General features: G+C 43.6%; 1 protein-coding gene across 1 annotated transcript in view; it reads right to left on the bottom strand.

The window, feature by feature from the left end:
* The window catches only part of LOC122401920 (zinc finger homeobox protein 3), a 201,144-nt gene that overhangs the window by 109,442 nt on the left and 67,376 nt on the right, over nt 1-24,326 (bottom strand). Inside the window, exon 3 of the mRNA XM_043404341.1 lies at nt 8,720-8,755. The gene's annotated coding sequence lies outside the window, so the exon portion shown is untranslated. The remainder of the gene's footprint in view (nt 1-8,719; nt 8,756-24,326) is intronic.

Genomic DNA, 24,326 nt, shown 5'->3' with positions numbered 1-24,326 from the left:
TCGATTCCTGGAATGAAAACAAGACCAACCCCGGCTAATTGCAATGCCGCGGATCTGATTTCAGTGCAGTTATCCGAAAATTACTGTTTTCACGAATATAACACGAACGGAGAAAGGAAATTGATGATATCATTTTCCAATATGATCTGATCTTAGTCCCAGAAAAGTCGAAACAAAATGGTCGAATATTGCAAAACGTTAGCAAGTGTTCCAAGACGAATAAAGGTAATTTTAAAAGCAAAGGAATTTTTTGTTAAAATATCTGACACCTCCAAAGAGTCGTAACGAAGACGTAACTATGGTTCGCGATAACGTAAACAACTCAACGTGCAGTTCCATTGTCGCAGCGGGAATCGGCTCGTGCCAAAAGGTGAGTTGATCCCCACCGTCGTTGTCCCACGATTGTTTACACATGCTCATTGTTTACGACTAGTCGAGTGTATCGAGCGACACATGTAAACCGGCCATGCCTCCATGTTTTCGACGCCCCGCCGGCATCCCCTGCGCCGACGTACCGCCCGCGACCGGCGTCGCGGATATTTTGAGATTTCTTTGGCTCTTGTCACCGCTCGCGATTCCGTTCCGAGAAAAGGGAGGTTAATGAGACATTCGCGGACAGTTATAAATGAACGATAAGGCGCACGGGGAAATGCCTTTAACAGCTGGTGTAAATTTATGGCTGCTGGTGGAACGGCAGTAAGGAGTTATAGATTGATTGGTCGTGAAATCGGCTTTAATCAATCGTACGTACCCTCTGAATTATACGCGCGCCCGGTCGAGTTAATTAATTCCAACACATTGGCAGGTCTTCTTCCTTCCTTCGACAAGACGATATTAATCTGGCCTTTCGTTACATTAATTTGGCGAACTGATTACGTTGCCCCCGTGACGGACGGGTTTTCAGACCAGGGAATCGAAACGAAGAATACAGGGTAGGCAAAGAGCAGAATAGGCTATCATTAAATCGTAATTGTTGTTCGTTATTTCCTACCGAAACTGAAAAACGATAATTATCCACTATAACATTTATGTGTGGCAAATATTAGTCTCCAAGAGTATAGCAAAAATGTATTTGATAAATGAAAGACGCTACTTAATACGTTTAATGACTTCAGTACGGAACAAGAACGATCCTTCACGTTATATGACCGTGGTCGTTCGTGGCTATCGCGAGGCGGGGGGAGGGTATGGCGGACTAATTATTATAATTACCGGAATTCACGGTCTGTAATTAGGCCACGCGGAGGACAAAACATGAACTCTCTCCCTTCGCGCTTTCATCCTGGACGATTTTTGGGTCGCTTCGGAAGCAATGGTTTCTCGTCTTGCTTGCTCCCGTGAACGTTTTATTAAATTATTTATCTTTTATTCCGTGTTAGAGATTTTTATCTAGGCATTCCGAAACGAATGCTGGGTTGCAGATGCCACTCGCGGTCCAACAAATCAAAAGTGTATCGAATTCTTTGACTATCAACTCCGAGCTGCCTCGATTTCGATTTTCTGTTGGATCCATTCCTGAGCTGGGCGACGAGTCTCGTAAAACAGTATTGAAATGAACGTAAATAATACGCGTCTACGCATTTTTTTTTTCATTAAAAATAGAAGTATATCGGTTAAACACGTTAGCCCCAAAATAATCCTCGATCTCGTTGAATGTAATTTCGAGCTCGCGAATTCCAGCATCCACGGGCACACAGGAATTTCAGCACCGCGTACGCGTTTCAGGAAACAGGAGAATCCCTACGCAGCCGGTTCGTCTTAATTACTGGTCTGATTAATCGCCGTTCTGGCGGTTGTTTAATAGCCGTACCGCTTTAGCCGGCTTGTTCGAGCATCGAACAAGTTTCCCGCAGAAATTGCAACGCCGTGTACTTTTTGCTCGCGGATCTGTTTCCCCTCTCTCGTGTTGGCTCGCTTATTAATTCGTCATAGAAACTAACTCGATCCTCTGATTACGAGAGACAGAGTCTAGCCACGCGGTCGGTTTGCGTGCATAGATATTTCTGTCGCAGGTCGACCGGTGTATACCTGTCGCGGCGTAAAAAGAGCGAAAGATGGAGAAAGAGCAGATGGCTTGCAGCACCGTGGCGGAGAGAGGCGGAGAAAGAGCGAGGGAGAGACGGGTTACCTGTGTTCACGTGTCATGTACACGGTGTAAACAGGCACGCAGTGTGCTCCCGTATGGAGCAGGAAGTGTCTCGTAATAAAAGAGTGACTTCCGTTGGTGAAACAATACCGGTCGCGGGATTACCTCGTCCTCGGTTCGTTTCCATCCTTCGACTGCCCCGAGCTCATTACCTTATCCAGCAGCCGTTAATTTGCGTCGAAAATAATTAACCGACGACTCGTGCGTCATCCTCTCTTCGCTGTTTCTTGCGAAACGCCAAGTTACCAGCGCGACGAAAGACCCTCGAAGGAAATTGTTTCGCTACTTGGAATCGTATTTTACTCGATCATAGCTGCTACGAATTTGCTACGATTCCCCCCCACCTGACAATAATTGACATTTAACCGTATTTTATTCATCGCGACGAGGATAACTAGAAAGCGTATCGATTGTGTATTCCTTAATTTACTTTTTAGAAAAAAGAATTTTGACAAGCATTATCCCCCACTCAATGACGCGTGACAGGTGTATTATTTTACCAACGAGAGTACAGTCACGGCGAGTCTAACTGCATTATGAATTTATTATAAAACGCGACTATTTAAAAGAATGATTCAGTGAAATAATCGTGTGGCGAGCGATTATTATGCTCCCCTCACACCCTCCACTCTGACCTCCTTTTCATCCGTCGCTTATGTTTCACGTGCACATACATAATTGCCATAATTTGCCTCGGACGTTATTTGTTTTCTCTCTTTAGCGAGCCCGCGATGATTATTGCAACAAAATCAACTGACACGAATTCGCTAGTGATTAACCGTGGAATCGGTCCGTCGCTACACAGGATAACAAATCGAAACGCTCGACCGATACTTCGATTCTTCTACGGGTTGTAAATTGATGTACGGTTCTTACGCCTTCGGTTAAGTTATACCCTGTGTACCAGGAATACGTCGAGAGGCTACCAGCGACCTATAGCTTCTCAGCTATCTTCGAAGTACACCCACCGATTGTAAGGTTCGTTCGCGATAACTGCCGTTTTCGAAAGCACGCAGTTCTCGCGTGATCTATGCTTTCGTTCGCGCCACGAATAAGCTTGGAACGCGTAATCGCTTAATCCAACGGCATCTCCGTACGACGTAAACGGCCCCGGAATCGTCCCAGCGCGATAGAGAGTCACACGAGCGGAGAGGGACGATCGCGGCGAGAACGTTCTGCTTTATCAGTGCAAATGGGATGCCAGCGTGTTTCCATTAATTCGAATCGCGGGGTAGAATCACGGCGCGGTATGTCCATTAAAGTCAAGCGGAGAAGTCGTTAGCCTGTTCGTGGCAACGTAAATTGCCGGGCGTACAGTACAGGCTACGTTTTAGCGAGGAAAGCCAAGAAAAATGACGGCCAAACAGAGGCGAGGAGTTGTTTTTCCTCGTAATAACGGCTTTTAACGACGAACACCGACCGGCGGATCCTCGAGTGTGAATAAAATCCTGGAGACGACGACAGAACGCGTCGACCGATCCGCGGAAACGCCGGTTAGCTTTGTTTTTCAAACTGCCGGGGCAAGGTTGGAAATAAACGCGCAACCCAATGGACATACGCTGCTCGATCGATTAACAAGCCATACTGATCCTCCAATAATTCCTAACGCTCGTAAACTTTTCGATAACGATATCGTTATTAGCAACGTTACACAATAACAAGCGTTAGAACTGTTAAATATCTCCCGTTTCCCGCGAGGTAGAAAACTAGCGTAACAGTCGACGCGTTAAACCGCAAAGTACGCAACTTGGTGCAAGAAACGAGAAATTCAACGGTCTACGAATACCTTGGCTAATTATCCGAGGATCGGATCGTTCCATTTGGAAAGCTAGGAAACGATTCGATGGACCGTAACAAATATTATTTTATTCCCCATTGTAGATTATGCTTCTATAGTTCGATAAAAAAAAAACAAAAATTGGATGTGTCGTTTGCTACGTTAATTTTGTGCAAGTATATTCTTCCAATTGTATTAATATTTAGACGATCCTCGTCCACAAAATTATGTCAGACTATTTGATTTTCCTAACCACCATTCGTCTAGCCAAGAAAGTCATTAAAGTATAAATCAAATAGCAACAACATTGGAAGAAAAGAAACACCGCTTGGCCGCGTTCCTCGACATCAGTCAAGCCTTTGAGAAGGTCTAGCGCGTGAGGCTTCTTCGTAAACTCAAGAATTTACTTCCCGGACAACCTTACAATACTAAAAGCAATATTTCGAAAACTAATTCCTGTTATTCGTACAGGAGAAACAAGTTTCATAGCGCAAGGAAATATTATCTTGATCTATCTGGAAATTAACTAGGTATAGAAACACATTATTTGCAGTTCAAGAAAGTTCTTTGCTCTCGAAGATCAACCAAAATTGGCTACTATTGTCTACCATTAACAGCTGTAACAGTGCAAGGGATTTCTCGTTCCAAGGCACACACCAATCCGGATCCACTTATTTCAATCGTGGTTCGCAGATCGTAAAGATCGGTGGATGACAAAAAAGCAACTTTGCCTTGGTCCCCGGCTGGGTTTAGCCGCGGAGGTTACGCGCGCACCGTCAGGGGATCAATTAAGCCGATCGAATGGGAAATTTTAATTTTCCTCGACGAATCGCGTTTCCCCGGGGTTCAATTTGTTTTCAACGAAGGAGGATCGAAACGATTTCCTCGCGTCCTTTCGGGTCGTCAGCGGCCGGCTACTTTAATCGCCGCGTTGCAGAACACGGTTCCAGAGGGGAACGAAATAAAGGCGATGAAAAAGCGAGCGAGCTACGATTGCCAATGATCACGCAGGTTATGACGCGATATAAAAAGAGGCCAGAAAGGAAACGAGGTAGAGAAAAAAGGCGAGACGTTACGCAGGTACTTTACCGCGCTTTTTTCACGCCACGCGTGAACACGAAATCGTTTAATTCGAACATGGCGGAGCGTTCGAGAGGAGACGAAGATGCCCGTGAAATGGACGTTCCGGTTTATCAGCGCATACGGCGCGCCGCGGCTTGTTTCCATTAATTCGCGTTGCGAGGCAAACTCGTGCCATAGGAATGCCCGCTCCGAGTCGTGCCGCGGTAACAGGCAAAACGAGCCGAGCTAATTTGCTACATTGTCGCCCGATGCACGGGGCACCGGCGAAACCACGAAATATCGATTCTGAACGGGGTCAAGAAATGCGATAAATTATCCTCAATTACGTTTACAAACGCACGAATAATACCAAGACGGAGATGCAGCGACGATCGCCAGATCAATCTTGCCCGTTCGAGATCTAGCCAATATGATCGCCATGCTTTATGCCCGGTTCTAACGCACAACTATATTACGATTCGAACGATTCTATATTAATTTTATTGGAAAACTTGAAAAGGTCGGAACGTGAATTATTAGTAATTTTTTTCGAAATCTCGCGCACACGGTGCACTCTGGAAGCCGACGTTTAACGCGATTATATTTTAACGAGGGATTATCGGGAAAGTCCGACAAGGAAGACGGTGAAAAATGCGCGTCGTTAAACGCGCTAGAAACACGACGATAATTACGGGGGTTAATCCGCGGCGAATAAACCGAACGAGGCGGCGAACGCGTTAAATTGAATACACCGGGGAACGGAAATATTCATTTTCCGCGAACGAAATCATTTATCGTCACCAGCGTATAGCCGTTAGACGCGGAAGAAATTTGCCGCAAAGGAAACAGATGCACGCTCCCGCTGGCTCCTTTTCCTTTGATATTCCCTCTCGTTCTAACGCGAGCTTGTTCGCGTTCGAACGAGCTTCTACGATCGCGCTCATGCGTGAATATGGAATCGCTTCATTTAAGACGCGTTGCTGCGTATCCCGGCGATGGAGGAAGGAAGAGGAAACCACGGTTTCGTTACGCGCGGGAAAAGGGACCATTTCGATTGAAAAAAATAAATCGAAAACACGCACTAACGTTACTTTACATGGATACGCGTGCAATCGACCGGTGGGCTTTAAGTTAACGGGGTTCTTAGAATCCTTGAAAATGATATTCTATATTAGCTAGATCGTACGGGAAGTTTAACAAACAGTCTCGTTTACGTCGATCGCGTCGATCCTTTCATTCATTCAGATTTATTCCGGAAACTGTTCGGCCAACGGAGTCAATCACGATATTCATGAGCTGATTAATCAACGGTGACGCATTAAAATGTAGCCACGATTCTCTCGATTAATCTTATTCGATACACGGGGATCGTACCCGTGCCTCTATCAGACCAGATTTTGAAAGCTGACATCGAGAAAGACGAAAATTAATTCAAGAAACGAGTTCTCGCTGAATAAATATTAAATGAGTAGAATAGTGCCAACTGGAATTATCTTGTAAGACATTGCAAAAAATGTCTCAACCGATTCCCAGAGACTCGACGAACAGTTCTTAATTAATACGTACACTCTACACGTGTTACTCCGCGATGCGGTTTTCACCGTTCCTACAGATTTACATTTTTGGGGAGATCAAAATTTTAAGTAATACTTTACAGTATCTCGTTTGTTCGCGATAATTTCTTCTTAAATTACTAAATTTTTTAGTAAAAATACAGATTTTGTCGAGGTATTAACCCCTTAGGATGACTAGTCTGACTCACGCAATCAGGCTACTTACTCATCATCGAGTCTTATATATTAAAATCAATACATTTGTATATTCACGAAATATTCGTAAAGGAAATCTATGCAACCTGCTGGGATTCATCAAAGAAACAAAATTAATTGACAAAATATAAGAAAAAAAAAATCTATCCTTTTTTGTGGCCATTTCTTGAGCGACCAAATTTAAACAAAATTAAATAGTATACGTTCGAGAAATTATTTGGAGTAAAATCGTACGTCAGGGGGTTAAATTGGAAACGTTTTAATGGATAAATGAAAAGAAAAAGGATGGAATATAATTGAGTCCTTTGGGCTGTATCCGTAGTTTTCAACGCGACGGCAAAGTGCAAATTGATCTCCGGTGCAAAAATGAGTTCGACACGGTTGACCTAATGGGACCGGCGAATTCCGTTACGCGAGGAGAAAACCGAGTCGCGACGCGGCCGGTAGAAAAAGCGAGCGAGATCTGCGTAAACGCGGAATGGTCGCGGACAAAACGCGCCGTGGAACACATCGGGTAAGGATAAAGAGATACGTAGGAAAGGACGCGCGTTCCGCTTTATCAGCGCACACGGCATACCGCGGCGTGTTTCCATTAATTCGCGTCGCGGGGCAAACTCGTGCCGTTGGAATGCCCGTTGAAGCCGAGGAGAGAAGTCGTTAGGCTGCGTGCCGTTCGGCCGGGCAACCGGTTTTCCCATCGGTGATTCGTCGTTAATTCGCCGATGGAGAGTAAGTAATCGCACGCGTACCAACGACCACCTCGAGTGTGTTACACGGTTACGTTCGCGCCGCGCCTACCTCGGGGTTGTTCCGATTTTCCTCGCCGATAAGACCGTTCCCCGAGAAAAAGCGAGAAATTCCTTTGACCCTTTTCGGAAAGAATTGTCGCCTCCTCGCGCTCGCCAACAGACTTGCTCCGGTAATTTCTTTATATTTTTCCTTTTCGTTTCTCCGCCACTTTGCCCGCCGTGCCTTTTATCGCGCTGACATCGTTCCAACGTAAACGATCGGCGGGCTAAATTTGACTACATTAACGCCGCGCGACCCTCAAAAATTTATTTATTCGACTCTCCGGACCATTCTTTATTTCATTTCCTTCGATAAGTATAATTGTAAATTATATCTGAAGTATTAATATATCGAGACACGGGAATTCTCGAGCAAAGAATAATTCTATTATTTTTCTTTTCATTCGGTAGTCTCCGGTATTTTTATTTCGAATGAAATTAATATCGACGTCCGCGAGTCGGTACATTAAATTAACTACGAAAATAGGCAACGCAGGCATATCGCTATTTACCATAAATGATAGCCATCGCAAGAGCAATTTAGAAAGTATAATGAATAACGTTCATCCGTTCGTATTTTTTACTCCGATCCTCCGATTCGGTAGCTCCGGAAATTATTCACCCACGCGTCAATTTGAGAATGATTGAATATATATGTTTCTATAAGATAATTTTGCATTTCAAGCATTTAAATATTTAAATTCTTCCCCATTTTTTTATCCTTTATATCGAGTCCGTTACGAAACAGTAATGTTCAATTTTCGAAGTAGCAGAATATTTGCTAACACTCGTTTTGGAGAACCACAAAATTATACATCGATTCTGTAGAGTTTCCAAAGATCCAAAGTTCCCTAAGTCTTCTATCTTACCCATGGGACTCGAACTTGTTTCATTAAACTTCCAAGTCTTTTCGAATCCTTTTACTCTACAGTGTATAGTTCAACAAAAATTTCTTTTACGGAAATTAACCTTGCAGTGCTTCCACTACGATATTCTTACGACATAATCAATATAGTAAACTGACTTTACATTTAACATTTTCTTTCTTTTAAATGTTCAAGTCTCTAATTTACTGTTATGTTACTTTTCTAAAAAGAAATCTGTAAGGAGAAAATAAAAGACATACCCATCTCTTCCTTTATAATTATAAGATCAAATAAGAAGATTGTGCACATACCAAATAAGTTCGCCAGCATAGAAGTATAGGCTCCTTCTGTAACGAAACGAAAATAAGTTTCAATTATTAAATTACGACACAGCGATGACAGACATTTGTTATATCGAACGAAATGTTGGAAAATAAAAAAATATAGTGGTGTATAAAAAATTACAGTTTTTGAACTAACACACGGATGAAATACAAATACAAATTGTACCGATAAAAAAGAAAAAATTGTTTTTCACCGTTGTCTTTGCGATTGTTTGAAACAAATGGCCTGGGGAAATGTTCAAAAATCTGAAAAAAAATGACAACGCAGCCCCATTTGCAGGAGCCAGCGGAACGCATTCTGTCTCACAGATCAAAATGTAAAGTTAATAATTGCTGATGCCAAATTCCAGAAGTTAATTCGTCCAAGTTCTATTATATTAGGTATTCGAAAAACTCACTGGCCAGGAAAAACATGACTAGGGATGGAATATATGACAGCGGGAGGGAAACGAAAACAAAGGATCGCGTGCTGTTTGCGTTATTATGGAGTAAGGTGTAAAGCGTAATTCCTCTTAATATACACCCCTCGGAACGAAGCTGAGCAAATTTAGCGAATCCAATATTTATTGGTGGATTTTCTCCATTGAAAAGTGAATTATTTATTTCCCATAAATTATTTTAAATTAAACGTTCTGAATATATATGTATATTCTATGTAACAGAAAAATGTTATATATGTGAATTAAACGGAGATGGATAGTTCCCATATAACATGCATTACTGCAAGAAATTAATTGTTTTGTATTAAAAAATAGTATTAAAGTTCATGCAACTTGCAGTTCCATGCTGTTTGTAATTTTATGCAGCTTTATGTACTATAAATGTATGTCTGTACTATAAAACGAATACTTATGTGTATAAAATGAAAACATTTCGGACGATAACGATTAGAAAACGATCGTACCGAAGTCAACGCGGAAGTTCCACATCATTGGAGATGTACCTAATGCAACCAAGTGTGGAATAATCTATATTATTAAGCGTACCAGACATTTTCAAAGAACATCGTAAAATCGGCAATAAATTTTTTAAATAACCATGAATATTTTACGCCTTCGACCTGGTTTTAAAAATCAGCATAGAAGTAACCTCTCGAGTCGTATCAACCACGGATCTCGGTTGATCAATTTATCGTAAGCGTTACTATTTTCGCAAAGAAATAGTATTTCAATAATACAGATTGCATAAACACGAGAAAAATAAAAGTTACGTTAACGAAACGTAGAATAATTTATTTCGAAAGAGAAACACAGAATTTGCGATAAATTTTTGAAGAACCATGAATACTTTATATCTTCGACCTGGTTTAATCCCATAACCCTTCGGTTCCTACGGGCACGTGCAAGTGTCGCCTTTTATTCGGCATGTTACATAAAAAAAAAAATTGAAAGCTTACAGGATCTACAAAGCACGCTTTAGAGAGGAATTTAGCACCAATTTCAACGTTTTAGTTCATAAAATAGCCGACGGGGACTCTGATTCGATCCATCTTCCTGTTCGCAACAGCCGTTATTCCAGAAAAACTGTGCTCCGTGTTACTTCGTTGGTGTTGTCTGTATAATATATATAAATTATATTTTCAGTCGCTGCGTATACGTTTTATCCCTATGCGTTGATAGAGACAGAAACGGACAAAATTGAAGCTATGGAAATACGAAGCTACAAAAATCGAAGGTTCGCGTAATCGCGCCAAAAGTGCAACCTGAATTTTCGTCGCGTTAAAAGATACGAAAGTTCATTTGTCGGTGATCAGGTAGGAAAAGAATTCAATCGAGTGTGCATGTGACCGGCGTGAGAAAGTGTCGTACATAGAGCATGCGCTTATTAGTTCTCTTCTGAATTTTACGATAGTCCAAGGGACTTAAATACATGTTCACACTTGGACGGTCCACGCGAGTGTTTGGAAACCCAAAGGTGCTTACGTGGAAACGATCGGACGTGCACGAACGACGGTGCACACAGACTCGCGGCAAAGTAAGCGGCCAGACGATGCGAAAGACACTCGCGCATTATATGCACGCATGCGCGACGAACAAGCCGTATTATTATATTTTACTTCGCCCGACGCGGAAACCCCGGGATAATTTGCGCGAATGAGCCGCAATTATTTAAGGGTGTGCATACGTAAGAAGGGTGGCAAACCGACCGCTATAGGCAGCGTCATTTTAGCCACTCGCATTATAGCCTCTATCGATTCGAGTCGCCTTCGCCGCGTCGCCATCGCGAAACAAGCTCATTACTTTTTCCGGGAACTGTTTTTCGCTAACTAATAAACGCTCGGCTGATAACAATCGCCCGCACGACGCGCCTTTGTTCGAGAAACTTCTGTCGAACCCGCGAATACCGCGAGTCGGACATTTAATGGGGAGGATTCTCAATGGAGGATCAATTATTTAGGTATTTTTCGAATAAATATTCTATTTTCTGCCTTTTATTTACTCGCTGGTGACGTTCGTTAATACAACGTCAATCGTGATTTAAGGTGTTCGAATGTGAACTTTGGTGGCCGTATTTATCGAATGCAATGTGGAAGAATATATTTAACTTACTCATAGAGGAATATCGAAGTATCGACGGAAGAACCGACCGAGAGATAAATGTACGGTGAAAAGTTTCGAGCTGACGCGTTTAATAGTTTCGTCGAAAAAAGGGTCTCGAGTATCCGTCAATTTTCCAAACGAGACAGATTCCGGTAAAAGTACGTTACACGTGTTGCTAGGGTCATAAGTATGCACGTAAAATTGCGGCTAATTTTAAGTTTAAGAAGATTCTAAATAATACCTTGGCGAACCTTGGAATTATGTGCTCGGCATTTCTCTAGGACTTCGAAGGTTAAACGCCCGACGACACCAATTTACCCGGGCCCGTGGAGAAAGCGTTCTTTATAGTTTCGATGGAGCACAAACAAGGCTTGCTACACGCGCCCGGTGGAAATGCACCGCGGCGCTAGAAAGCACGAGGGCGTCGAAGGTGGTTGGAGTGGCTCGGGGGGTGATTATGAGCGAGTAAGTGCCGCCGTCCAGTTTTTACCCCCCGCTGACCGTCCCTCTTCTCTATCGTGGCAACTACCCCCGCCACTTTTACCACGGCTCAACTAAACCCCAACGGATCAATACGCTAAAACATTGCCGCGTCGGGACGCCGGCGTGTAAAACCCGAAAGAAATAACAGTGGCTTGGTGTTTTCCTTCGGTCACATCGTGACGCCCTATCAGCCCCGGTCACACTAACGAACTTCCGCTGCCCGTCCGTCGGACTCTTGGCCCTCTTTCGAATCCATCGTCCGGTCGGTAACCGGACAATTTTCGCGGGAAAATATTTATCCAATAGAAATAATCCATGACGATGCCAAGTCTAATTGTTCATTTGGGAGTTAATTTTTCACTGGGAGCAACGAACAAATGTGCGTTATACTGGTGGCCAGTGGTTGTACAACGATTTCTCTTGATCAAAACTCGTGTTACGAATTACGTACAAAAGTACATGATCGTCACCCATGAAAATTTGAAAAATTCCAATACATAATGTACACTGGCTTGGTTAGTCTTGCTTGAACGTTGATTTTCCAGTAATTTTCGTTACTTTCATTTCTTGGTTAACCCTTTGCACTCGACATTTTTTCAAGTCCAAACCAAGGAGATATCATACACTTGAAAATTAAAAAATACAACAATAATGTAAATAAAACAGATATTTAATTGAATTTGTTTAAATTTGCCCTACTTTTTAGCTAACGTAAATTTCAAATAAAACACTTAAAAGCGTTGGAAGCTGCTGATAACAAAATTCAAATATAATTCGGAGTGCAAAGGGTTAAGAGAATCGCGAAAGGGATTTGGAAACCTTTCAAGCCTCATTCGTCATGTACGTTCAAGGTAATCAATAAGAACTTCTCATTAATCGGGGGCGTATTCTTCGGAGCACTGTCGGTTTGGTAAGCTGGACTGGTATTGCGTGCTGGGGAGAAATTTGGAGCGCTGTTGTTCCGGGAAGAAGAAGAAAACAAAGCTCGGAGCATGTTTCTTGTGTAACCTCGAAAAGCTTTAACGTTGCGAAAAAATTGTACATTCGGCCTATTAATATCTTTTTATAATGCAGCGTTCACGATCGCCTGCAACTGTTTTATCAGTACCATTATTCTCACGCAATCCAAAAGTTTCGACCTCCGCGGGGCTTATATTATAGTTGCACTCTTCCTTCTTAATGTGTATAGTTTAACCGTGGTGTAATAAATTCTGCTTCAGACCTGTCCGGTAAGGTCGACGCGTGAAAAGTACAAATGCACCGTTTACGAGAAACAATTACGTTCGTATAAATATATTTGAAGCTCGGACGTAACGTTACCTTCCGCAATGAACGATTTTACTAACTTTCAAAATTAGTTCCTCATAAAAATGTTAACGTATCGTTATAATTTAACTTTTATAATCTAACTTTTACACGATATTCGTTGATCCGTTAACGATATAATTGTCGATTTGATCTTGATAATTTTCCAGTAAAAGATAGTCGAAAAAATGAGAAAAGTCCGACGTTGTCGTAGAATTAACGCGTACTCGGCCACCTGGACGGTTAAACAGCCTCGACATTCAAGACCGTACGAGCGTACTGACAAGCCGAAGCCTCGTAGCAATACGTACGCATCGATATATCGTTATCTTCTATTTGCAGTCGATAGATCAGGTAAATAGAAAGCACACGGTTTTTCGGGACAGAGTAAACGTACCATCGATAGCAGTTTCTCGAAGGGCACGGAAGACGGATGAACGGACGTCCGTGGCCTACCGCAACTCGCATAAGACACCGATCGGTTCGTTCCTCTCCCTTCCACGTGAACACGCACGCACATGAACACGCATCGGCGGGTCTTACGTAAGCCCGGGCTCGTGTGTGCTCGACATAACGTTGCCTTTACGCGGACAGTCGATATATCGATTGTCGTCGACGGACGACAGACTGGTCGTCGACCAGGAATGAAAGAAAGAGGGTCATAGTGAGGGCGAGGGGGTGGGGGGAGAACAGGAACAAGGCTGATGGCCGTGTGTGTCTGGCTTGTGGTCACTTGTTGCCGTTCCACCCCCGGGGGCTGACCTTGTCCCTCTGTGTTTGGGGAACGCTTGTCGTTCGACCGCCGACAAACCATCCATGGCCGGAGAGATCTTTCTCCCGTCGATTGGGTCAGGTTCGAGGAATTTCTGCTGGAAATTCTGGTGTCTACTTTCCTTCCTCCTCACGGTCCGCTCGCTTGCCGAAGGTCAGTAACCGGCGATCTTGTTAAGCGACCTACGCGTGCCGGTGATAAAGGGTGTCGTAGGCCCGATGAATTTAGGGGTAACGATGTCGCTGCAACGAGAAACGGACTGGCGAACGAACGATCCGAGCAGTGAATTCCACGCGAGCCAGAATTTATTGGATGTATTACTCGACTCCTAAGCTGGGAAAGGTGAATCCCAAGTGCTTGTTTCTTTGGATGTTGCGTCTAAATTGGCTGGCTGTTTGTTTGAAGTTTTTTTGTTCTCTCTTTAATTCTGGAGTATCAAGGATTCCGTAAAGTGGCGTGGAACGCATATTTCGAGCCTCGACAGCATCAGTGTACAGTAAAATTCCGATTATTCGGCGTACTTTTGGAATTGGTGTAATGCTGCAAAATCGAATGTCGAATAATCGAACATATGAAGTGATAAAAACGAGAAATATAATCACGGACGAGGTATACGAGTAGACCTTACATCAATTGTATTTTTGTGGGACTTTAGAGCTCCATTACCATTTTCGTGTCACTTGCAATATTACCAACAGGTTACAAAAACAAACACAAGAGGAAGTGAAACAGAAAATGAAATTACACATTATATTTAGGATTTCGGGGATATGTCTGTTCACCAAAAATAACTATAATTGACCCCTGCAACCAAAAATAATTTTTCTAGAACGAATTGAAATTTCTTTTTCTCGCCGAAAAATTTAGGCACCTCTTGTTGATTTTTCTTAAAAATTTGTATTTGATTTTGGGTAAACACAACCATGGATAGTGTCCAGTCTTACTCTAAATTAATGCAGTAATTTTAAAAATGTGTTTAACTCTGTTAGCCATGCTAAAATGTAAATATTTAACGTTTTAAATATGGATAAAGGACGATCTACTCTGCTTCAAGATCATATATTATAATATTCATTTCATCGTGTCAACCGTGCATTAAGCATTCCTGGAAACGTTTAAAAAAGCTCGTTGTACCGTCCACGTGGTTCACCATTAACTACAAAAGTAACATTCCAATTTTTGAATTAATTAAACATTAATGGCCCTGGAACAGCAAAGTTTTGCACACTGCAAGATAGTTCGTACAGACATGACACGCAGCTCTAGCGCCCTTATCAATTTCAGCGGTCCCTTTTTTTTCTAAATTAATTTATTCTCGCCCCGTAAACTTTTCATCGCTCAATAAATACGAGTTGCAAAAATGATGCGGTTTATCTTATCTCGCGTGTAGTGCGTTCTGCTTCGCTAGCTTTCAAATGGCGCGCGGGTTAAAAGTTCTACGAGCATGACCTCGCTTTTAAAAAGAAATACAGCGACTTCGAATCACCGATTCCAGGTTATACGAGCCGACGATTATTCGATAATTTCGCGTTAAAACCGTGTCTCGCCGCGTCTCGGAGACGTTTCTCGGGTTATCGTTATCGCTGAGAAGGTAAGATATGGTAAACAGTCGATAATAGCGCCCTTACTGTCGTTTGCCTGGAACCTCTTCGAACGACACGCGGACGATCCACGACAAACACAGATGTCTTCCGGTGTCCAAACGAAATTCCTCTTATCGCGCGTCGAATTAGAGGCGCGATTATCGAAACGAAAAGTTGCGTATCGGGAACGCCTAATCGTCCAGCGGATTCCCCGAAACGATCCTGCGCTATGGGGTACCGCCATCGTTCCGTGTCTCTTTTTGTTGACCGCTGTGAGCGTTTCCGGGATCCTCGATGTCTTCCAATAAAGTCCAACCGAGGCGATTGTTCCACGCGATCATTATTCACGTCGTACTGTCATACCGTCGGCATTTTATAACCATAATTAACGTTAGAAGCGCTAGCGCTGCGCGTTATCTTTCATCTTGCGCGTGAAACGCTGCCAACGCGTAGCGCGCGCTCTTTCTAATTGCGGTTTCCAATTATTTCGCGTCGTATTGTTGTCGTTTCTGTGAACGCTGCCCTGTCAAAGTTGACCGCGTAGCGAGTACTCAGCCAGCATGACGTTACGTTTAACCTAGATGGGGAAATGGTGTTTGAAAATTGCGCTGGAACTCCCGGTTCTGTACTTTTAACGTATTTAATTGCCGACGACGACTTTGCTTTTCCATTCCTTCCGGCGAACAGAGAGCCTGTTTGCGAGCTTGATTAAACGATGGAGACAAAATAAAATTGCGCACGATAGCCCGAGATTCGTTTAACCATACCACGACCGATAATTTCGATTTCTTATAATTTGTTTTCGCCCTCGTTCGAAAATCGTGGGACGGTCGATATAATTTCGTTTCCGTTTGCGGTAATAAAAGTTTTATGCCAGTTTTCAGAGAAACGTAATTCTCGGGTCAGAGAGTCGCTCTCATCGTTACAAGATATCTTCTTTGTTACAACCTAGAGTGGCCTTTACCGTACCAAAAGTTACCGGGAACTGATTTCATCGCAATATACCATTTCTCTTGCTTTCCGGGGGACGATGTCGGCTAACAACCACTAAAACAGCCAGACCAGATTCGAGCAACAAAAGCTTTCCGCGGTATTACGGTACAGAAAATTGTTCCAGAAGATCGTTAGTCTGATTTTCTTCGTGTCCCATAGACAGCCACGACGATAGTAGGTAGAGACCGACAGCTAATGACGTCCGAGTTCGCGGTACGTACGTGGGAAACATAGCGTGGCTCTGGCGGGGATTATATAATATTCAATTTTAGCATGCGTGCGATCCGTCTTAATCCAGCCATTACGTCTAATTGGTCGAGATTAGCTAATATCCTTGTAGTGATTAGGCCGTGTCTGTGGCCACGGCTCGTTTAGATTGAAGCCAATTCCCCCGAGCGTACGGCGCATGTATTGGCTCGATGTCCGTGGAAAGAATCGATAGGCTGATCAAACATTATTATAGAGAAACGTTGGACCGTTCTTTTCACACGTATCTACACGCTCGCACGCTGCGCCCGGCTATTGGCCCCCATTCAACTTTTATACCCCTTATAAATTCTTTGATTCAAAACGAACTGGTTTAATTGCCCCTCGACAGAGGCTTCGAGAGACCCCATGCGACTAAAAACTAACGACAACCTTCACGTCGACTCGCGATCGAGCACGAACTCACTTCAAATTTCGATCGAAATCGCAAACTTTTACGTCGACTTCGCCCGCGGGGTAATAAACATCGAAGTGTCTCAGAAAATGTTACGAGTTTCAAAATCTCACTTTGCTCGCCGACGACCGCGACAAAACATAATTTCTAGCGCGATGATCTATGGTCGCCTGCCATCCTTCCGAGGATGATTGCATTCCTCCGCAATGCAATATTGGTTCGTTCGATGCAGAAAATTACGCGCGTCCATTTTTTGTCGTCGACATCGTTGAATTACCGTCTGCTCGAAAAGCGCGCCGTTGCCCCGGAGAAAGTGATCGAAAGTCTCGAACCGTACGCGGCGCGAATTATGGTTCTAATAATAGTGTCTTCGTTTCTAATAGCGGCGCAAACGCAAAACTGTATCTTTTTATCATATTTTATTTGCTCGTTGCGATTTAATTTGTATTCGATGGGTAACCGACTCTGTTTGAGATCAGTTAGCTTCGCGTTAAGCAGTTTATTAAAAGTTCACTGATTTGATCAACTAATATACTCCAGTGTTCAAATATTTTAGCGAACGTGGATAACGTATCTTTTCCCGCGACTGTAATCTCCGCAGTTGATCATCGCGAACGCGAAATCAGTATCACCCGTGAACATCCACGCGATTTCCCAGTCCCCATTCATTTCCCACGGGGCGAAAAATAAAAATAAGAGTCGCCCGTCTATCCATTACCAGTTATCGGGCTTAACGCGAGCTTATCAACATAAACCTCGTGTTCCTCGCCTTCTACATAGCACTCAGCCGCGGCACGTCATATCTTACAGGCTAGTTGAAGGAAGAGGAAGATCTCTCCTTTCTGGTTTGCCGGGTACTGTTACAAATCTGGCCCGCAAAAGGGCGGGGATGTCGGCTGTCTTGTCGGTGCTACCAACTGGTCTGTAAAGAACCTATCTCCCCCTCCCCGTCGGTATCCACCAAGTTCTTGTCTTTATAGTTTTATATTTTCCTCGCTAAAACCTTCGGGGGCCCCGGGTCCTCGGACCGTCGGATCACCCTGTCGACTCGTCCGGCGCGTCTCTCCTCTCCGTTCTCTCTCTGGTGTCTCCGTCTCTGTTCGTTCGATTACGAACTGGCAGGCAGCTACGGGCCCAGGTAGACGAGAGAGAACGGGGCCCGGGTTCCGTGGACGCGTGCACACGGCACACGGGGTCCGTTCGCGCGAACCCGGCATTATTATGGACCGTTCACACACTGCGCACAGGTGTGTAAACAAGGCGCGTCAGCCTCGCCGTGACACGACCGCCGGGCGACCGTCGTTTTCGTCGTCCTTGGGAATCTCCCGCGGTTTTCGCCTCCTCACGGGGCGAGAAAGATTGCGCCGCCAAGATTGCTCGAGCCTTTTCGGCCCGCGGAACACCTTTCGCCGGAATCGTCGGAAAGATCACCACCGGCAGATACCGAGTGAAGAAATAATTAGAGGCGCGGATGTTCCAGGACGCTTAGAATATGATTTTAATGCCCCTCCCGGGGGACGAGTTTGCTCGCGATAGCCCCGGGGAAGCCGATACGTCCGTTTTATCGGTGCGCCCTGGCGTTGGAAAATATTCCTTTTTTTTCGAAGGGGAAAGTTGATAAGTGATTTCGAAGGAGAAAGTGGCTTTGTCTGTCGGGCCCCGTTTTATGTGCACAGTCTGATAAAGAACAGGACTGGATTTCTGTACCTTCTTATAGTCTTAGGTTTTCGGGTAACGACTCTTAAAATTTTTTACAAACACGGACGAGTGTGAGAAGAGTTTAAGCGTCGGTTTTCCGACTGGTCTATCCAAGAGCAACGATACCGTGCTATTTATAGATTAATTGTATTGTATCTGCGTTCCATCGAGATCGTTAACGACAGAGCGAGTTTTCCTAGTTATCCGACTTGTTAGCATGTACGTATTTACAGTGCCTATATATTCGCCTCGCCTCCACGTGGAGAGGAATTATAAATTGGACGCCACGTGGCAGTGGGCGTTCGAACGTGGCTGGAGGAATCTCAATGTACGCGCTGGAATGTGATTTTCATCATAATTTTGATGGAACTCGCATCAAACAGGCATCTGTTAAACGCTTTAACAGATATTTTGAAAAATTAATTACGGTGTAAAAAGTGGAGAGTCCGGGATGGCGAGGGTTAAGAGTCGCTCATCCCCGGGTCACGCTCGGTTCCCAAAGATGACGGTTGGAGACACAAAGGAGATCGTCGTTCCGTTCTGAATGGATTTTTCCAGGTATTCGACGTCGTAGGATTCCGGCGCGAAGGAGAAGCCTCCGGGTGAAAAAGGCTGAGAGGAACGCGGCCGTGGAAGGGCGCACGCGAGAAAGACGCGCGTCAGAACGTGGCAGGGGTGCATCGTACTCTGCTGGGAGACGATCTCGTGGAGCGAGCAAACAGATTTACTGGTCCAGCGAAAACGCTGGGGACGCGGGGGCCGAGCGACCCAGATGACACCGGTCATTCTGGAGCTGGAATGCATTTCCATACATTAACCCTCCACGTAGACGGTGCCCCCGCGTCGCTCGGCCAGTCCTTCTCTGCCTTCGAGGTCCCGGAGTCGGGGTTTTCCTAGAATTATGACGGACACGCTACGCGGCCGTAGCATAATGCGGTAGCGTCCACGCGGGGGGCTGGTTTGCCCCCAGCGAGCAAAGATTTCGAACGCGGTCTTTGAGGATTTCGGTAGGCTGATCGGAATTTATCGGGCCATAAGGCAGTTTTATAATGTCCCCGGCCAGCGGTGGCTGTTGTACCCGCTGGTAAGATTTTACGCGCACGCGGGGCATAAAACCCGGCATCGAAATTTCGTATCGTTTATAGCTGGGCTCCTTTCTTTCTATTATTCGGTGGCAGGTGTTCCGCGCTAGATGTATTTTTGATTTCGCAAGCAACCGGGATGGGGAAAAATATTTATCGCGCCCCGGGGGGAGGGATACGTGCCTCCGTCGAATATATATTTCGCGATCTACCCCCTCTGGCAATACGATTTTGCTACTAACGAGGTGTATTATTGTTATATCGTACGCTGGAATTAATAGGAAGACGATGTTTTGATGATCGATGTTCTAGAAACGCAATATATAGTCGGAACATTTATATCGTAACTATTGTTTAAATATACCGAGAAATAATTACCGCAGAATTCACAGAAACTTTTACGAAACGAGTTCAGCCCATTAAACAAAAAAATGTTACTACGATATTATTATAATTACGTATACAAAAATTCTCTGTGTTCGACATGCACGTTAAGAATAAATAATGTTAAGTTTTTTAATTTTCGTGTAATTTGCCAGTCCGTCCGGATTTGAAGTCGTCGTTAATGAAATTGAAGCGCGCTATACCGGGTCAGCATTTAGCAGCGTGATGCGAACGGGGAAGTGTCAAGTATAGGACCAAAAACTGAGACTCATCGAGAGGAACGGTGGTAGGGGAGTTTTCTGGGAATTATGACGAGTATATGCTGACTAGTTCTCGCCGGGTGGTATCCCCGTGGCTCCTCCTCATTCGGTAATTAATTACGCTCGCCGTCGAAGCTCGTTCGTCGATCTTAATCCGAGATATCGACTGGATTGATCATACAACTCATACCGGTTCACTGATGCGAGCTTTTCTTTGCTGGCACCTTGCCTGTTGTGTCTGCTGTTACACGCCCGCGCGCGTTCACACTCTCACACACGCACGACCGTGTCAGGCAAATCGGAGAACGCGATTAACAACATTGCGCGCGTTTTATTCGACGAGCAGATTGTTACATTAACGTTTCACTCAGGACTTACACTTTCCAACGAGTAAAAATGGTCTTGTATATTTTATATTTCTAAAGAATACACATCTTTTGATCTCTCGATGTCTACGTCGATCTCCAGAAGACGATATCGTCGATCGTTTAATTAACAAATTTCGAACTACGACGAATCTTTCGAGGTTCGAAAGATCATTTTCATAGCTTTTCCATTTAATTACCAGTTTGTCTGGTGTGTTGCTTATGTCTAGGACCACTTTGCTCCGTGAAATAAATGACAACAGCTAAAGTAGACGAATACAAGTCTTTCTTTCAGAACCTCCAGAATAAGTACGCTTCAACAAGAACAGGCGTGAATGTCTGCTTATTTTTAAAACATGCACAACTAGTGAAAAGTCTCCAAATTCTTATAAGTTTGAGCAAGAAACGATTTTTTCTACACCTTATTCTAACTCGTTACTTCGAGAGCACTTCTACGTCGTTTATCTTTCGCACCACGCTATCAAAACATCAGAAATGCTGCTTTCAAGGCTCTCGGGCTCATAATGCGATACTCCTCAGATTTCAATCCTCATGCCACTCTTAGTATTTGATACTCTGCGTCGGTTCTTCCGCAATTAGAATATTTCTAAGCCACACTGCCCTGATATAAGATGTTCAGCGCAAATTTTTACGTCTCGTCTCGTACAGAAATGGGCAGTTTATTCGATTAAATAGAATACAAAGAAAACACCGAATACCTAAGACTGGCGTCTTATTAAATGGCAGAAAATATATTCATCGATGGATCTAAATTGTCATTAAACAGAGAAATAATGACCTCGAGTCACTTCTGAATAACTCGAATGCATATCTGTTGTGTACACCACCAAACAAAATGAGGATACTACTTTGTTAAAACCTTGTAACTAATTGTACGTAATTACGAACGACGCGGTCGTTGGAGAGTCCGAACCGAAGCTACGTTGCGAACGTCAGTTTCAAAATTGAAGGAAGACACTGAACAGTCGATCTTGATCTTCCAGACCTTCTCTTTCGTTATTGAAAATATCGGTTGGTTTCCTAAATATACACAACACGCAGGTGACGAAATTTCGTAAAACAAATAAAGAGATAAGGAAGAAATAATGAAATTTAATTGATAGTGTCCACACGATTCCGTCGTTCGTTAACCCTGACAGAAGCCTGTAGCGTTTGTTTATCAAGCACATTCCCTATCGTCGTTCGATATGAACGATTTATCGGAAAAGTAACGCTCTTATCGTTATTTCGGATCGATGCATTTGGGGGATCGCGTAAACAAGTTCTAAATCGAACCGAAAGATAAAAGCATGCCAAGGTCTGCCTAGACCTCGCAGCGATTTGTACAGGGTCAAATCAAATTGATCGTTCGTCGTCGCGCATCCGGTAAATAAAGGTATCGCGCACGCGCGTAAGTCGCATGGAATATCACGAGTAAATAGTAATACGAGGTTTATTTGCACGGAGACGCAGCGTTAATGCGAGACCTGTACAATACCTACGCTTACTCTCTTTCCGTGAAGTTGTTGCTCGAACAGAGATAACTGGTTGGCCAATTAGAGCTCGATCCAGTGCATCAACATTCCTAACTATCAATCAATAGCGACTCCTTTGTTTTTTAACACAAGGTCGAAGAAAGTTGTTTTGCACGGTGTATAATCGAACGATGACTCGACGAAGGAATTTGTTTCGTCTTTGGATCAATGGACGGAACCTTAGATTTTCGTCCTAACCTTTATAATTCGTACAGGGTATTCTATTTTAAATGGTTCGAACGATGATGGAGAACAGATGTTATCTCGAATTCATGAATTTAAAAATTTAGGTGACACTAACATTTTATTTAATGATTCTAAGTACGTGGTCTACTAAATATGACTATAATGGAAATGATTGGCGTCGTTATGGCGCGTCTATTATTCCTAAATATCGCGTACGCGTGTACGTGACAGTGCATAAGCAGTTTAATTTCAATCAATCCGCTTGGCAACGCGACGAAGGGCCGAGGGATAACCCTAAGGGCCCAGCGATACACGCGTATTCATATTAGCGGTTAAAGAGACGACTGCGTATTGCGAATATCGAAGCATTATTCGGCGTAACCCTTGTCACAGAATTAGTAATTTATGTTAATGCTTAAAGAATCTCAGCCGCGGACGTGACTCACTCGATCGATGCCCTACTGATGCCTTCAAGAACCTAATTACGGTATTTATTTTATATCATTTTGCGTTCCCCTTTCACCGCGATTCTTGTAAATTTCTTCTATATTTTTAAGAGGTTGGGATTAAAAAATTAATTTTGATTTGGAAGCGAGTGTTTTCGAAAAGTTCACACTACCATTTGGGTTTCTTGGAATATGCTATGGGCGTGTATTATATTTTTAAAAACACCCTCTATTTTCATCTTCCGTACACGTGGCTGCGAGCAAATTTGTTCCTTCAATTTTCAATCTTCAATTTTCTCTAATGTCCGAATGTTTTGATTTATATCCCACCTCTCACTCGCCGCTTGCAGCCGTATGATGTTGACTCGTTGACCGGTTTATGCCATTATACCGTGCTTCCTCTGATCTCTCTTTTTCTCCCTCGTACTTGCTCATTCACAGCCTCCCCCTTCCACGCGTCCCTTTGCCGTGTTTTGAGTTTATTCTTAATAACGCCGGATCGATTACGACGCCTTTTCAAGCGTTGTCGTTTTACGCCGTCACGCATAATTCAATGCCGTTACTATTTTATTATTACACCATCGTCGACTGTTCTTCCTTCGCAGACAGAAAAGAGACGAACGAATCCAAGGAAACGATTTTAGGAACGCGATCGAATACTCGATTTAGCTTGCATCTTGAGAATTTTTTTCAAAGGTGTTTTCGACTCGAAATTTTGTAAATAAGTTTGCTCGAACATATTTAAATCAGCGAAACGCGAACACGAGGCGAATCCAAGCTTACGACAACCGAGACCACGTACGAGCGAGCGAACGTGCGATGTTCAGAAATTTTATTAAAATGTGAATAGAACGCGTACTATGAAAATGGCAAAGCAGAGTAGACGGCGGAGGCCGTGAAAAAGCGCAGAATGGGGAAGCGAAAGAAACAGGGAGAGGCTTTATGTACACGAGTCGAGGCACGGGCAACAGATATACGAGCCATATTACAGACTGCTACTGCACACTTGCCAGGTTTTATAAGGCGTTTAAAATTTTATTCCTTATAAAATTCTCATCGTGCCCGCCCACCTACCACTGTCACCCGTTCATCCTGGATACGCGTTAAAATTTCGTGCACGAGAATGCCGGAGTAATTTCCAGGGGTTGACCGATCTCTGGCATTCCCATTTTTTCGTTTCTCTTCGTTCTTTGGTAAAATATTTGTCCAATTCCATCGTCAGCGATTTTTATCTTCCACTAAATATCAAGCAAACGTTGAAACAAATGTAATACCTTGGAA

The sequence above is a fragment of the Colletes gigas genome, unplaced genomic scaffold, assembly GCF_013123115.1.
Source record: "Colletes gigas isolate AHSC1104 unplaced genomic scaffold, ASM1312311v1 Colletes_gigas_Sc00030, whole genome shotgun sequence".
NCBI classification, from domain to species: domain Eukaryota; kingdom Metazoa; phylum Arthropoda; class Insecta; order Hymenoptera; family Colletidae; genus Colletes; species Colletes gigas.
This window is presented reverse-complemented; position numbering and strand designations above follow the sequence as displayed.